Here is a 16,878-nt window from a genome sequence, read left to right as displayed (position 1 = left end):
CATAAATTTTGCTCCTGAAATGTTTACTGGAGAAGTTCGTGTCAAATTCATGATGTCTGGTTTGGTATTACTAATAGAGAGGGTGAAAGATAATGTCAATAGACTGAGTCAAATGAAATTCTGTGCAAATTATGTAAAACTAACTTTTTTTTGAAGGTATAATAAAAATTGTGGCATTGAAAAGTTATATAATAATTCGTTGTCTATTGGAATTGCTTTCTCGACTTTCAATTATGCGGTAATCTAATCAGCGACCTGATTCAAAAGTATGAACTGAATCAACATACATTGCACTCTGATCTATATTGAGTAAATATTGATGCACTTTAGGGTCAAACTTTCATACAAAAAAAAAATCGTTACATTTGAAGTGGGCCAAATGTTTTGTAATAATGTGACCTGTAGCTCATGAGTAATATTTGGAAAAATACGAAAGAGTAATTGTTTTGTCAACGATAACAAATTGTGTCATCTTCTAGGACTCTATACAGGCTGCAAGCTTTTTCTCAAACTTTCGTTTTTCCGAAATTACATAATTCACAACTTGTCACTTCAAGTAATACAGACTCTGCAAGGAAAACCTTCTCTTTCTTTAAAAATTTCAGGAAGATAACAACTGATTTTTATTAATTCAGATATATACTTTGAACAATACTAACAACAAATGCGTGGACTTTAAAAAAATAAGTTTAATGTTCAAATTTCGCGGGCTACATATATATTCGATTAGCGATTCTTTTTTATATTGTTCACTCATCTCTAACATATGTTAACAGTTTCAGCTGTTCAGCATGTTTTTTTGCTGTTGAGATGCGTAAAAGTTGGAAGTGTTTCACGTGTTTGGCGAATTTCTGCTATCGAAAGAATAAATCGAAGAATTTGCATCAAATATTGTTTAAAAAATGGAATTAAGTGCTCAAAACTACTTGACATGTTGACAGTGACATACGGTGATTGTACTCTTAGTTGGAATAATGTTTACAAGTGGTACAAGCTTTTCACAGAAGGTCGAGAAGATGTGAATGACGGCGCTCCCCCTGGAAGCTCCAGCACATAAATGAAAATGTTGAGAAAGTGAAAAAATTGTTATGGAGAATTGTTGAATTTCTTTTAGAGAAGTTGCTGAGGATTTTGGCATTGTTGAATGACGTCAACGGCGATCCAGATTTACTTAAAGGGTGATGAATCCTGGGTATATGGTTATGACAATCAGAGTTCAATGGTGCCAATGAAAAAGCCTAGGAAAACCAAGACAAAAAAGCACCCTAAGTTCGATGAAAAGTCAAGGTTTTCCTCACTGTTTTCATCGCTTACTGAGGCGCAGTGCATCGGGAGTTCTTACCACATGGTCGTACGGTCAATAAGGAATATTATCTTAAAGTTATGCACCGCTTGCGAGAAGCAATACGAATGAAACTTCTGGTATTGTGGAAAAACAATTCATGACTTTTCCGTCACCCGTCACCTGCTCACCCGTCATTGCTTCTTCGTGATTTTTCAGACAAAACAACACCGTAATCATGCCTCAGCCTCCGTACTCACCAGATTCGCCCCCTTGTTTCCAAGATTGAAGAGTCGCATGAAAGGACGGTCTTTTGCGTTGTCTTTTGCAAATCGCTGAGAGAGCTCGAAGACACACGAAAAAGTGCATATCAACAACGACGGAATAAAAGCAGTGTGAAATTTATGAAATAAACTGTGAGCATTGCGAAAAAAGTGTGTTGGTCAAACTTATCGAACTATAGTAATTCGCTACAAGAAACATGTGTAACCTATTCATTTTAATAAACCAGAGAAGTCTAGTGTCGCTCAATATGCCTTAGGAAATGGCTATACATTAAATGAGAAAGGCTTGAAATTGCTTTCGAAAGTTCAGAAATCGAAAAATGTAAAATGAACAGAGAAAAAGTTTGTTGTTCACTATTAATTATAGATGGAAACCAGGTAAATCTCGGATATCATAACAAGTAGTCATTAATATAGGAATCACACGTTAAAATGTTAAAAGGGTTGTCGTTCGTAGGGGTGCGACAGCTGGTTAACGGAAGTACATATTTTATACATATTTTTTAAACATATAAATAGGTGGGTATGTTCAACTAAACAAGACTATACATTTTTTTTTCTCTAGGCTTCTGGTGGCCTTACATAAGGTGTTCATGAAATTTCAAAAATTGTATCACATCGATTCTTTAAAATGGAGCGTCATGTTGATGTTGCTTATTAACATGAATCTGCAATTATCGTATAAAGTTTTTTCCAAAATATATAGTACAGGAAATATTTGGAACAGTAATAGTTTCCTTCTTTTTGTCCTCACTGTTTCACATGTCAAGAACATAACTCGTGAGTTCCTCTACATAAACACAAATTTGTACATCTATCGAAATGAAGGAAGTATCCATTCATCTTGTCTGTGAATAGTCAGCAACACTGTCCCAAGATTAGAAGTCGTAAAATTGGCCAGGATGGAGCGGTAAACTCTCAACCAACACACAAGCTATATATGTGTGTCCTCGCAAGTGGCTGCTTTTACGGCTCTCTTCGGCCGGAACGAGTGAAAGTCCCCTCAAGACGATGATGATATCGATCTTTCGTTTCACGCCAGGATTAGCTCAGTCGGTGATCGTTGTAGATGATATTGCACTTAAATTCTCATCAAAGGGAACGCGGAAAGCGACGGAAGATTTCAGTTCCATTTGATACATGGTAGTAGTGGTTGCTCCATGAGGGGAAAAATACTCGAGAAAATATGAAGAAGGTTCTCTAATATCCTACACCTTGATGTGATGATTGATGACACTTTTCATTGTACCGTTAAGAATATGTCATATACATATCACATTTGAACATTTACTGTTGATTAACATTTTATATTTGAAAGGCCCATAAGTCTATTATAGATAAATAAAATCGATTAATGCCGGACGAATCCGTGTCATTCTCATATACAGAACAGAACTGACTCTTCAAAATGACACCCTTAGGTTTAGGATGATCAGGGATTTCTCACAGGGCGGGACATTATCTCCTGGTCACTCTTTATGGATATTACGCCTAATGTCTAAGTTCTATACGTACTATTCTAACTAGCCCTGAGATCATGTCGATCATTATCATGTCTGCAGAAAATCCATTGGATGTATGCAATCATTGTTGGACTCTCTGGTGTACCAAGACAGGTTTGTCGGACTGTCAACAATAAATACCATCTACACCACATCAGTGGCCTTGGAAATTCTTCTAAACCGAATTCCCCTCTACATCTTACTGGACTCCTATACAACACTGAAATTTATATACTCTGGGAATGACACTCCAGAGGACTGGATCCTCTGAGAGGAAGACACAATAAAAGCAGATTTTCATTGTGTCACTGATGAGTCGAAAGCATCTTCAGGTTTTGGTACGAGTGCAGTAGACGGTTTGAGATTTGGGACAGAGATTTCGACCTGCAGAGGGACATATGAACTGGCAAAAAACTCTTCTCAATAGAAATACTAAACAAATTGTGTGGATTGCTGATCACACTGGTGGGGATTCCTGGCTACACTGGTCTGGAATCTGAGACAGCGCGAATTTTCACTTTAATTGACTGACTGACGTAATCTTGTCACAAATGAGACCTCACTTACTTTATAATTGATTTTTTGGACAAATTTCAGCTTTGTGAAATCTATAGTCTATAGAATTGACATAATGACTGTTGAACTAATTTATTACATTCACATAATACCCATTGCCAGATGTCATTTGAATATTGCGTCGTTTTCTTCATAGATTGCATTCCACCCATTGACCAATTTTGGTCATTAAATCTTGTACATAACCTTCTGGAAAAAATATTTCACAAATGAATCAACAATCACTAGTAAACTGGTACAAAGTCATATCATTTTTCGTTATAATGTTTTTTATCTGTTAGTTACTCGAGTAAATTGATCAAATGTCTAGGTGGCATCGAAAGAAAGGTAAAGTTCCCAAAATAGTGTTTTTTTTCTTCGAATCTAATTTAAAAGCGATAATAAACAATTGGTTGGTTTTATAAAAAGTGAAAGTAGAGAAAACTTTTTTGTAAAAAACACTCCAAAGTCATCACTCGGGGGATACTGAATATATATAATCAAATACACATTGTGTAAACAAAATGTAATATCTGTTCATTCAAAGTTATTAATTCCCGGCCATCGTAATCCTTTCTGCAGAAAATAGAACAATAGTTTTGAATTATTAATGTCTATTGATTTCAGCACATCTCTTCCAACACCAGTGTCCAGTTACGCACAAAATGGCTCTATTATATTCGTATAGAAACACCTCTATTATAATTTATTTCTTCTGGTATTTAAGCATTCTGAACTGAATGATGTTTTTACCTTTGCGAGAAGCGCCAGGTGTTTCGTTAACGGAAATTTAGATTCCATTACTAAAAAGCGACCTAATCTAAAAATATCAACCTCCATTTTCAACGCCATCTTTCCGAGTATAAAGGAAGTGAAGGAGTAACATGACGTCTACAGAACTTTTGGTACAGTTATCAATTACAAATAACTGTAAAAATAAAACATTTTGAATACTTATGTCATTTGGTAAACTAATTTTTTTTATTTTCCAAAACTGGAACAGAAAAAATATAATTACTACTTGAATTCCGTTAGAATCTGTCTCCGTTAACCAGCTGTCGGCCACCTCAAACGACAACCCTCAAAATTCGAAACTTTCGAGAGCTAAGGAAAGGTCTCAACTTTCATTGTGCGGTTTCTAGCACGGGTTGGACAATAGGCAGTGAAAATCGATCGTTCAGCCTGTAGGCTCGAACCATGATTTCTCTAACTCGAAAAAACTTCCTTAACATATTTACAAATAAGATTTTATCCAACCCTCTCTATCCACTTATATTTTTGTTAAATATTTCATTTGTCGCAACAGTATTCACAAGTTGAATGATGAAATTGATAGAGCATTTTTTACTGATAATAATTTTAATCATTTTTCAAATGAAGCCGTAGTACGCATTTCATCTACTTGCATTTTTTGGTAATTCCAAATTTCGTACAATAGCTGCAGTGAACTCCCGAGTACCAGTATCTCCTCCGATATCTCTTGTTTTCACCTGGTTATCTCTCAAGATTTTCAACACCGCCTTATTGATCATATTGCCGTACTCCGGAAGATTCACGTGTTTGAGTAACTCAGCCGAACAAAGTAGCATCGCAGTTGGATTAGCCACGTTCTTTTCGGCTGCCTTTGAATAAGTATGTCTAGCACCTGGCTCGAAAATTACACATTTTTCTGAGTGAGAGGCCCCTGGAACAACTCCAGCGCCACCTACAAGAGCTGCCCCGATATTAACGGCGATGGCTCCGAAGAGGTTAGGGGTTAGTATAACCTCGAACTGTTGAGGTTTGGTTACCAACTGAACCGCGCAGTTGTCAATAATCATAGTTTGGAAATCAATTTCTGGATAACATTTAGAAACATCTTGGCAGCAATCTAAAAATAAGCCATCTCCAAGCTTTAAGATTGTCGCTTTGTGGATAGCCGTCACTTTTTTTCTATGATTCTTAGTAGCGTACTCGAAAGCAAACTCAGCTATCCTCTCAGATTTTTTCCTGGTGACTATTTTCAAAGACTCTACTACCCCTTTGACGATTTCATGTTCCAGCGCTGAATATTCTCCCTCTGTTTGCTCTCTGATGATGACGCAGTCCACGTGATCATGTCTACACTTGATACCCGGCAATGTTTTCACGTGAACGACATTGGCGTAGAGGTCCAGAGATTGTCTCAGTTTCATATCGAGGTTCTGGAGATCTCCTGTTGGGCTGTATTGTGGAGTGGCGAGTATTCCTTGAAGGCAAACACGATTTCTTTTATGGAGTCAACAACTTCATCTAGTGTTTCACATTCTTTGTGGGTCTATTTTCGGAAAAGAATTGGGTTTCAAATTCAACTGGTATTTTTGCTGCTGAAAATACCTCTTGAACAGACTGAATTAATCCGGGCCAACACCATCTCCAGGAATCAGCGTGCAGACAACTTGATTGTAAGTAGAATTGGTTCTAGTGTATATTTAAAAAATTTGTATAATATCTCCAAAATAAACATTACTTTTCTTACTTTTTAGTGCAAATTGACATCTTTTTGGTTATATATAGACATTTAGTTGTCAACAAATTACTCAATATGGACACTCCAAGCAGAATAGAAATACGAAATACATAGTTCCAAAAACCAAGGATTGGTGCAGAATTTTTTATCAGTACCAAAACCACGTTCAAAATCAAGATATATATTACAATTCCATGCTATTCCTGAAACAAAAACCCTCGATAATTGGAGTTTAAAATAAAAATATTTAAGGAACTCATACATCTGAGCAGTACCAAAACAGATCAAACGTGTCACTCATAGATCTTCTGAAGTAATTATTAGAGAAGGAAGTCCAGCCGATGCGGCACTAATCAAGTATGTTGGTATTTTTTGTAAAATTAAGTATTGCTACATGACTGAAAGTATACATAATCCTGAAATAGAAGGAAACAAATATATCAATTTGTGTTTGTTTGAAGGTGATTGACAATGTTTCGTGATGAATTTCACTAGTTCGGACTTCCATTGTCTACTATATAAAATGATTTGAAATCCCTGAAACAAGTAAAAAAGAATAATTAAAAAAAGAATAGTTGAAAATAACAATTATATTAAGCAACAATAAACCTGAAATGAAATGATAGTGAAATAACCTACAAGTAAAAATATAATAATTGAATAAATAAAAATTAAAGGAATGAAAAAAGAAAATAATAAAAAATAAAAAGTGTAGAGATTCCAAGTCACGTTAGTTCACGACGTTTCGATTGTTGGTATCTACAATCGTCTTCGGGTGATGACTGGACTGATTCCTCCGAGAGATGACTATTTTATAGGTCGTTGAAATACTTTCACTTTCTCTACTTTCCATTTTCCGCTTCACTGATTCCGTGAGAGATGACCGTTTTGGCGGGAGTTGGTCATTTTTCGTTTGATGATGGGTTTCCATATGTTTCGTATATCTACGCTGGCCTGGCTGAATACGTTGTTGGACAACATGTATGCGGCTTCCTTGAATTTTCTCCTGAACCAATGTTCCTCTCTGTGCAAGATCTCAGCTTGGGACCACTCGATGTTGTGTTGATGGGTCCAAACATGGTCTGCTATTCCTGATTTGCTGGTTTCTCCTCGCTGTGTGTGCTTTTTGTGCTCGGCAATGCGAACATTCAATGGCCTCTTAGTTTCACCAATATAGGATTTTCCGCACTCACAGGGTATCCGGTAAATGCAATTCTTGGAATCGCAGTCCGCGTTTGGGGGCCTGGTTTTCGTGAGGCTGCTACGGATAGTGTTACCGGATCTGAAACAGGTTCTAATGTTGTACTTGGAACCAATTCTTCTTATCCTCTCCGATAATCCTCTGATGTAGGGAAGTGCAAGCACTGGTTGTGACGGCTTCTCTTCCTTGCGAGGCTCCTGCTGTCTTTTAGCCCAAAGTCTTTTCTACCATCGCTTTGGAGTATCCATTCCGCTGAAGATCCTATATTGGTGAAACTAAGAGGCCATTGAATGTTCGCATTGCCGAGCACAAAAAGCACACACAGCGAGGAGAAACCAGCAAATCAGGAATAGCAGACCATGTTTGGACCCATCAACACAACATCGAGTGGTCCCAAGCTGAGATCTTGCACAGAGAGGAACATTGGTTCAGGAGAAAATTCAAGGAAGCCGCATACATGTTGTCCAACAACGTATTCAGCCAGGCCAGCGTAGATATACGAAACATATGGAAACCCATCATCAAACGAAAAATGACCAACTCCCGCCAAAACGGTCATCTCTCACGGAATCAGTGAAGCGGAAAATGAAAGTAGAGAAAGTGAAAGTATTTCAACGACCTATAAAATAGTCATCTCTCGGAGGAATCAGTCCAGTCATCACCCGAAGACGATTGTAGATACCAACAATCGAAACGTCGTGAACTAACGTGACTTGGAATCTCTACACTTTTTATTTTTTATTATTTTCTCTTTTCATTCCTTTAATTTTTATTTATTCAATTATTATATTTTTACTTGTAGGTTATTTCACTATCATTTCATTTCAGGTTTATTGTTGCTTAATATAATTGTTATTTTCAACTATTCTTTTTTTAATTATTCTTTTTTACTTGTTTCAGGGATTTCAAATCATTTTATATAGTAGACAATGGATGTCCGAACTAGTGAAATATATCAATTTGTATTGCTCACCTACTCGACGAAAGAGGTCGCAGACTGATCCCTGATTAGATCCTCAATAGATTGAGGAAAGTGTACCAAGGTTTGTTAATCTTAGAGTGAATTATCCTTCAAGAGGTTTCTACTGTTTGGCAGTCCTACTCTCGCCAGCTAACCAGATGAAGTGATGAGCTTCTTTGAGAAGCTGGATTTATTTATTCTAGTTTGAATAGATTCGGGCAACAATAAACCTTCGCGGATTGCAGTTCAAACTGTCGAATATAGCTAATTTTGAACTATCGTCTATAAGAAAAATATTTTCTGCTTTTCAGTTTCTTCACATATCTGTTTATTTTTTGTTCAAAATATACCCTCATTAAAAATGAATAATAGAAGATAAAAAAGTATTGGCATTTGTCATTCCAATTTTTGATTTAAAAGGATTATAATTCGTTTCTTGGATTTCATTTGGTTTTTTTTTGTTCGACTCTTTTGTTGTCTATAAACACTACCTCATTAAGAATTTCATGAAGAATCTCCCTAAGAGAAATTTATTTCCCAAATCCTTATCGAATTCCTAATTCGTCAACAACCGAAAATGAAATACTATTGAATTCGTTAGCCTTCCCGATTGAATCTGGCTTGACCGCGGATGATCCTCCATAAATTTCCGTTCTAATCCCCAGCTGAATAGACAACTTGGTCTATAAATTTTAGAGAATAACCACTCCCATCGCCGAGTAGATATTCATCGTATGAACCCCAAAAAGTAAAATTTTATATGCTTTCAGTTTCTCGAATTTACCGATAAATCATGAACATGATCATACTGCGTCCAATTACCTAGGGTAGTTTAAGTTTGAAAATTGATTTTGTGTTCAGCGGCGTACCGCAATTCTTCACTAGCACGGAAGGCCATAGAAAATTGTAAAATTGTAATGAGAGTTTACTGAAAGCTGCAACAGGGTCATTTCTGATGACCGAAAGACATGTACCTGCTCAATCAGTGGTTTACGAAGCACTCGATTAGAAAAACGGATTACAATCGTAGTTCCATAAGATTCAAGGTCTAACATATGATCGTCTTTTTTTAGCATGGAAACAATAAGGACGTTAATGCTATCCATTGGGATGTTGTCCCATTCTTCTTGGGCCGCGAGTGTGAGTTCCGGAAGGGTGCTAGGAGGATTAATTCTGTTTGAGGCTGCTCATTCAACGAAATCCCACATGTGCTCAATAGGATTCATGTCTGGTGAATTTGCTGGCCATGGTAATCTCTGAACATTCCCAATCTCTAGTGCATTTTATACTCTTCTCGTGCGATGGGGCCTAGCATTGTCATCCATAAAAATGAAATTGGCTCCAATTTCATTTCGGAAAGGTTCAATAATGTTTCGAACATATCTATCCCATGTTATAGTATCTGAAATGGGAATAAGCTGCGTACGACGACCATGCATTATGTCTACCCAAACATTACTGATCCTCCTTGGTATGGAACGCCTTCTCTAGCAAAGATAGTCTTTCTTGTCTGGTTTCGTCCGAAAAAAGGGCATTTCGCCACTGAGCTAAAAGCCAGTCTCTGTGTTCCTGTGCCCACTGTAGACGAGCAGCTATGAGTCTGGGAAGTAGCCTGGGTATTCTTAATGGCCTCTTGGATTGCAAATAGGCTCTAGCAAGTTTCCGCCGTATTGTGGTACTGGAAATTATCGACCAAACATTCTTCTTAAATGAGTTCGGACTGCTGAGACTTATGGTTCGATTCCGACGTACATATCCTGCTAGATACCGATCTTCTCTTGCATTAGCTCCCTAGGAAACCCAGTTCCACGTTTTCAGTCAAGGCTTTTACTTTCCTGGCGCAAAGGCACTATTCGGATAACTGAAGCACAGGGAAACCTTGTCTATCCGAGATTTGATGATTCGGCAGACCCTCATCATGCAAAGCCACTATTTCTGCTCTATGGAACAATGAAAATCTATTGCCAGGCTCAATTGCAAAGAAGAACTCAACAATAACTCAAACACGCTAAATTGATATGAACCACTGTTTAAGCATTGATATCTAAAATTAAAGGAAATTGTTTTTGCAAACATTTTTCCATGCCTAGCACAGGTGAAAGAAATGAAGATGAAATGTAAAAAAAACCATAAATATTTTGTTTTACAATTTACGAGGGGGGTTCAAGAATGTTTGCGATGTGTGTAGTTATTATTACCTATACCACATAAACGGAAATGCTGGTTTTGACAATATATTGGAACTACTTAAAATACGTTTTGCTCAAGCAGTACAGTTCAAATACTGTAGTTCGAATATAGTTATATATATCTGGCTTGTCTTTGTTCGGTGCTTGATTTGAAGCCAATATAGTTTCCAAATGAAAAAGGCCAGCAGTAACAATTTGAAAAAAATCTGTTTATAGTCTGTTTCTCCATTCACCGGCTGCCGCCCCCTCACGAATGTTAACTTCCAGCAGTCAAAACTTGTGCGAGATAAGGATTTACGAGGTCTTACCTTTCAACGTGTGATTCATGGACGATCTTGGTTTTCATGATTCATGATCTTTGTTAAAATATAAAAGTTTTTGTTGTCATCGACGAATCATTGATGGTTACTTTAACGAACAAGTCTTTGAAAAAAGTTGGAGATTACCTGAAAAGGCCATCTGGCATTTAAGTTTATTTAGTGAACCTTAATGTCAGATAAGGTCAAAGGCACCGAAAATATCAAGCGTAGTAATAAAAGACTTTCCGTGTAACAGTACGTTATTAATAAATCAATAAAAATTTTGCTACGATCAACTATGCTGCCGGTGATTTAAGAAAGGAAAGAACCAATTATAAAGACGGATATATCGTAATATACTTCTTTTTGTGTAGTGGACGGTCTATGCGATAACAAAAAGACAAATGAATGACAACTTTCTCAACTAGTGAATAAAGGAAGTCTGATCCCCATTGGCAGAAAATATTGATGCAGCTGTCAAAAGATGCCGAACGCAGCGAAATTTACAGTTATTATTTTTGTTATCACTTTTATGGTAAAGCAGCTGATCTGTACTTTGATATATCACTATTGACAGAAACCTTTCAGAATAACAACCTCAGAAGAATGAGGATGAAGTTTTAGGTATTTCAATAAGAGCCATTGAAAGAGTGGTTAAAGAAGGAGAGCAATTAATTTCTGCAAATATCGGAGAAGTAAATTTTTCCATTTCAAAAAAGAAGCGGCCTAGAAGAGCACCAGTACCTCATTTTCCCGAGTATGAGTATTCCAATATCAGACGGATTATTTACTACTTTCATAAGACGGAAGGGTGTCGTAATAAGGTAATGAAATTCCAATACAAAATTAATGACGTTTTGGATATTTCGATTTACAAAAAATCTCTTCGTGGAATTTTAAATAAAATAGGTTTCGAATGAAGATGAACTGAAAGTAATAGAAATATTTCAATAGAGAAAATAGACATTAGAGCATTGAGAATCAAGTATTCACAAAAAAATCTTATTATTTTCGTAGGCAAAAAAGACCAATTGTGTTTCTTACTGAAACATTCCTTCATAATGGAAATACGTCTTCCAAGAACTGGACGGATGAGTCAGACAAAGGTTTATTAAAAAATATTGCGAAGGGACCAAGACTCATTATTGTCCATGCAGGAGGTGACATGAGCTGTATACCTAATTGTCGGCTTATATTTGAATCTCGTATGATCATTCAGAAATGTATTCTGAGCGGAAATCCAGTGATTATAAATTTAAATGACGATAGTAGCGCAAGTATGAGCAGCAGTGAACATGAAAAAAATGTGTATTCAGATAGTGACTGATTAAAGTTTATTTTTGGATAAGTGTATCATTATATAACATTCAAAATATGAAAAGAAATTACAAAGAAGTCATAATCCATTTCCTACCCTTATTGAAACTAATTATAGGTACGACAGTGGCCGACAAGGGGCTTATCGTAATCCAATAGTAATTTAGTTGTGAGAGTCCATACTTGCGCGATCTCTCGACATCAGTCGTGGCGTTTACTGTATCTTATTTACAGCAAATTCAAATTCAAGATAGAGTGGATGTAAACATTGACATGCCCTACGCACGTGATATTGAAAATCCCAAGAATTGGCCAGGGTCGTATTCAGAACCAACATCTTGTTGATCGCAAATGCTATATCATACTTAGGAAAACTTTTTTATAATAACGAGTGAAATGCACAAGTTTTGCAGTTTAACGGGAAAAATGCAGATAATATGTGTAATATAAAAAGATTTTCATTGGATTTTTCACAGCGCACTCAAGCATTATATGAAAAGAGATGTAATTATTTCTTTATTGATAATTTTTATTTTATGTAAAATCAAAAGTAATATTAATCAAAATTATTCAACTAGATGAATTTGTCTCTTCATCAGTAGTGTCATCCTCACCAATCTGAATTATCAGTGGCTCGATTTGTGCCTCTATTATGTTATCAAGCTTTCACATCTTTGTCTCGACTTCCGATATCACATGCCGAACACGCTTCTCCCATTTCTCCGCTGTGACTCTTTTCAAAGCCTCATCAAAAAGTACTTTGAGATCTGCAAATTTGAACGTGATGTTATGCTGAGCTACAAAATTCTTCACATCCGCCCATATTAACTCGATGGTATTGAGCTCGCAGTGATATGGAGGCCTGCGAAGGACAATTTTGTTTTGGCCTGCTGCCATCTCATCGACTATATATTTTTGGTATTCAAGCTTGCGCTCCTTGACAATTTTTAGTAGCTGTACTCTTAGCATTGAGTCTTCAAAGCTAATATTCTTTGATCTCAGCCAATTTTGGATTTCAACCTTCTTTGAAGACGTTGTCGGAATCTTCTCTAACCGTCGCGAATGATAAGGTGCATTGTCCATTACAATACAGCATTATCCTCCAGATGGGGTAGAACTTTGGAAAATCACTGTTCTAAAGATTCACCGTTCATTTCTTCGTGATAATCTCCAGTTTTCTTCGACTCGAAACACACACCACAGCCCTTCAGCAACAAACCCATTCTCATTTCCGATGTGACAAATAATCCGTTTTCCTTTACCTGAAATTATGAAGAGGTATGTAAGTAAATAAAACAAATACTAGGGTTACTTTTTATATATTGAGATTGCGGCAGGTCTTAATATAAATATAAGTTTACCTGATAGATTGGTTAATCCGGTGGATAGTCCATCTAGAAAGACCCTCCTAGATGAGGTCACAGTTTCATCGACTCATACTTTAGGGGTAGTATGACCAGAATTAACCCAGGTTTGATCCATATAATAAATTTTTCTCTGTTGTTCCCTATAATATTTTATTTTGGTCAAATACTCTCTCCTCCATATCACAATTTCCTCTCTATCCAATAATAAACTATTGCGCCTTCGTTTTTTCCATACAAAATTCAAATGTTTCAATACCTCATGGAATGTTGACCGCTTAAAACTTGGCAATAAAACTTCATTTATTTCTTTGAGTACTTTGTCTATCGTGAGTATTTCATTTCTGAAAAAGTACTCATGCACTTTCCTCCTGATTACATGTTTATCAGCATCATCTATTGATTTTATAATGGTTTGACGATTCTGATTTGTATTCGGTTTGGAAAATGTATGATTTTGTTTATATTCCCGTAAAACATTATAAATCGAAGCGCAACACACTCCAATTTTATCGAAAACTTTCGATACGACTTCGTCGACAGTCAATGTCTCAATTTCTTCCATCTCTCCCTTGAACACATTCAAAATCACGTCTTTCATCTCAACACTCAAATGTCTTTTTTTGGATCGTTTCCTGGCTGGATTCAGAGGATAGCTCACAGTGTCATCAGCAGTGTCTATACTGGACATCTTGGAAAACAATTTTGAACAATATACTACAACGCACGCCACACAAACACGCAAACGACTGATTACAACCCTGTGCTGGTACCGAACTCGTACCAAGAAGGCGAATTCACTAATGAACGCTGCCCTTTCCATCTGACACTGGGCGATCAAGTGAACATCACGCTTTGGTTTTGTTTTGTTTTACTCTATCTTGGATTTGGATAGACTTCAGAAACTTCTAAGATCACCCTTAGGGATTACATGGCTCCATGTAGCTCTCCTATGAATGATATGTGATTTCCCATAACGAATGTTTAGAGTGCCAACCTGACTAGCCAAAAGTATTTTTTTATTATTCAGTAATTATATGAAAGTAGTAATTTCAAAAGTACTTTTTAGTTCGTTTAAGTCAATGTTTATATGTAAGTGAATTTCATTAGTTCGGACTTCCATTGTCAATTATATAAAATGATTTGAAATCCTATAAAAAAAAAAGAATTGAAAATGAATAGCTGAAAATAACAATTGTATTAAGCAAAAAAACCTGAAATGAGATGAAAGTGAAATGAAATACAAGTAAAAATAGAACAATTGAACAAAAAATAAAAATGAAAAGTTAAGAAATTCCAGCCAAGTTACTTCACGACGTTTCTATTGTTAGTATCCACAATCGTCCACACTAACAATCGAAATGTCGTGAAATAACTTGGCTTGGAATCTCTTAACATTTTATTTTTTATTTTTTGCTTAATATAATTGTTTTCTTCTGCTTTTCATTTTTAATTCTTTTTTTATTAGTTCTTTCAGGAATTTCAAATAATTTTATACAATATCAGACAATGGAAGTCCGAACTAATGAAATTCATCATGAAACATTGTCAGTCACCTTGAAACAAACGTTTATATGAAAGTGTTTGTTTCGAAATAGCTTTTTCATCCAGTTTGTAACTGCTATGCATAATATACCCAATTTTGTAAAGAGTTGTTTTTTCCTTCCTTTAAGAGTTTTACAAATTTTTTGTATAAAAAGCAGAAACATTGTAAAATTTATTAGTGTACACTTACAGATTTTCACCTGTTTGTATCGCAAATTGGAAATAGATAAACTCGTAAATGAATAAATTGTTATTGAGAAGCACTGTATGAATATGCTTCCTGTCCGAACTACAACTAGCAACAATTATTTTTAATCCCGTTATGCCGTTAATTACATATACACGACCTCATAGCAAGGATGGAAAGAACTGAAGGGCACGCGAACAGGAACAGAACGCCTCGCTCCTTAACAAGGATCTCGTAAATTCTCCTAATGCCACCTGAATATAGGCACGTACCAGGCAACATTACATGAATACTTTATAAGCAGACATAACCGAAGAAGTTTCAAAAGCATCCGCACTTTCGACGGCTACAAATTTCAATTTTACGTCTGCACCGCTTTTACAGGATCGCCATTTCCATTTCCGAACGTGGAGCACTCGGGAAAGATATAAGGGTCTGGTTTACGGTGGAAGGTTTATTGTTGGAAGATAAAATTTGAGAGTTTAAGTGAGATGACCGATTATTAACTCAATGGGTCATTTGAGGGTTGTTGCTTATTTCATTTCACACCTAGCCGGTTTATGTGAGGACTGGGAATGTGAAAGGTCCATTAATTACTTTAATCAAGTATTCCAAGTGAGAACAATTCAGAAACTTTCTGAAATATTCTTTCAAAATTTTTCCCTCAATAAAGATTTTGACATGTGAATATGTATTTCATATTAATATGTATCAAATGCGTTATAAAGGTTAATTTGCCCTAAATTTATTCACTCTATATATGAACAGCCATTTCTGCAACCATCACGTGCAACCTTGAAAGCCTGGAACATCAAAAAAAGGTTGCAGATTTGTCTCTCTCTTCTATAGATACTTTCACGGGAGGTGTTCAAGTGACTTGGCACATTCGACTCAACCAAGAGCGGTACATATCAGAAATACGAGACGGACTGTGGCTGCTCATCGTTTTCAGTTTCAACTCAGTACACCTCAAACTTCACTGTATAAGAACTCTTTCATCTGGAGAACTGTGTTTATGTGGAATAAACTTCGTGAGAACGTTTTTCCAAATGAATTTGATCTTCAGCGTTTCAAATCCAATGTGAATCGTTACTTTCGCACAGGCACCGCTCTGAGAGCGCCTTAAGGATTTTCCTGTAGTACTTGTGTTTCGCCTTGAAAAAAATTATGAACTGTTGTATTTTGAATGCTAACCACATTACTGACCATCGCCTAGTATGTATATTGCGAATTTGCATACCAGGATATCAAACAATGTCAAACTTTTAAAACGTCCCTCGATTAAATTTTTTTTAGATATGATAACTTTTCACTTGATTCATAAGTTATACCAGGGGTCGGCAAGTGGTTTTAGGTGGGGTCCGGTAACTGCGGAAAAATTTTTACGAGGTCCAGAAAAAACCACTGATAAAAATTACGTGCTACCTATATATTATTTTGAATTCAAATCAAACTCTGGCAGTCACATCTGTCCATTCTGCAGCTACATCAACTTCAAATGACGATTTAAGAAACGGAAATAGCTTGCCCACCTCTGCAAAGTCTTGGAATTTTGTAGCAAATTCGTTCCTAAGATCGACCAGAAATTTTACAAACACTGCAACGTCTTCTTCAGTTCTTTTTATATTAAAGAATTGTCGGAATATGAATAAATTCTTGTCTTGCAATAACTCTTTCAAAGGTATCCAGCTTGCGACGGAAAGC

At 36.2% G+C, this 16,878-nt stretch overlaps 1 protein-coding gene and 1 pseudogene across 1 annotated transcript in view; one reads left to right on the top strand and one right to left on the bottom strand.

Moving 5' to 3' along the window:
- Positions 1 to 16,878, top strand: part of LOC111502228 (uncharacterized) — a 372,461-nt gene that overhangs the window by 70,343 nt on the left and 285,240 nt on the right.
- Positions 4,964 to 6,140, bottom strand: LOC111515542 (isocitrate dehydrogenase [NAD] subunit beta, mitochondrial pseudogene; annotated as a pseudogene).

Source organism: Leptinotarsa decemlineata, unplaced genomic scaffold (assembly GCF_025532065.1).
Source record: "Leptinotarsa decemlineata unplaced genomic scaffold, Ldec_3_MD MMD2_tig00000505_RagTag_RagTag, whole genome shotgun sequence".
Taxonomy (NCBI): domain Eukaryota; kingdom Metazoa; phylum Arthropoda; class Insecta; order Coleoptera; family Chrysomelidae; genus Leptinotarsa; species Leptinotarsa decemlineata.
The sequence above is the reverse complement of the archived record's forward strand: the minus strand, read 5'-3'. Positions and strand labels throughout refer to the sequence as shown.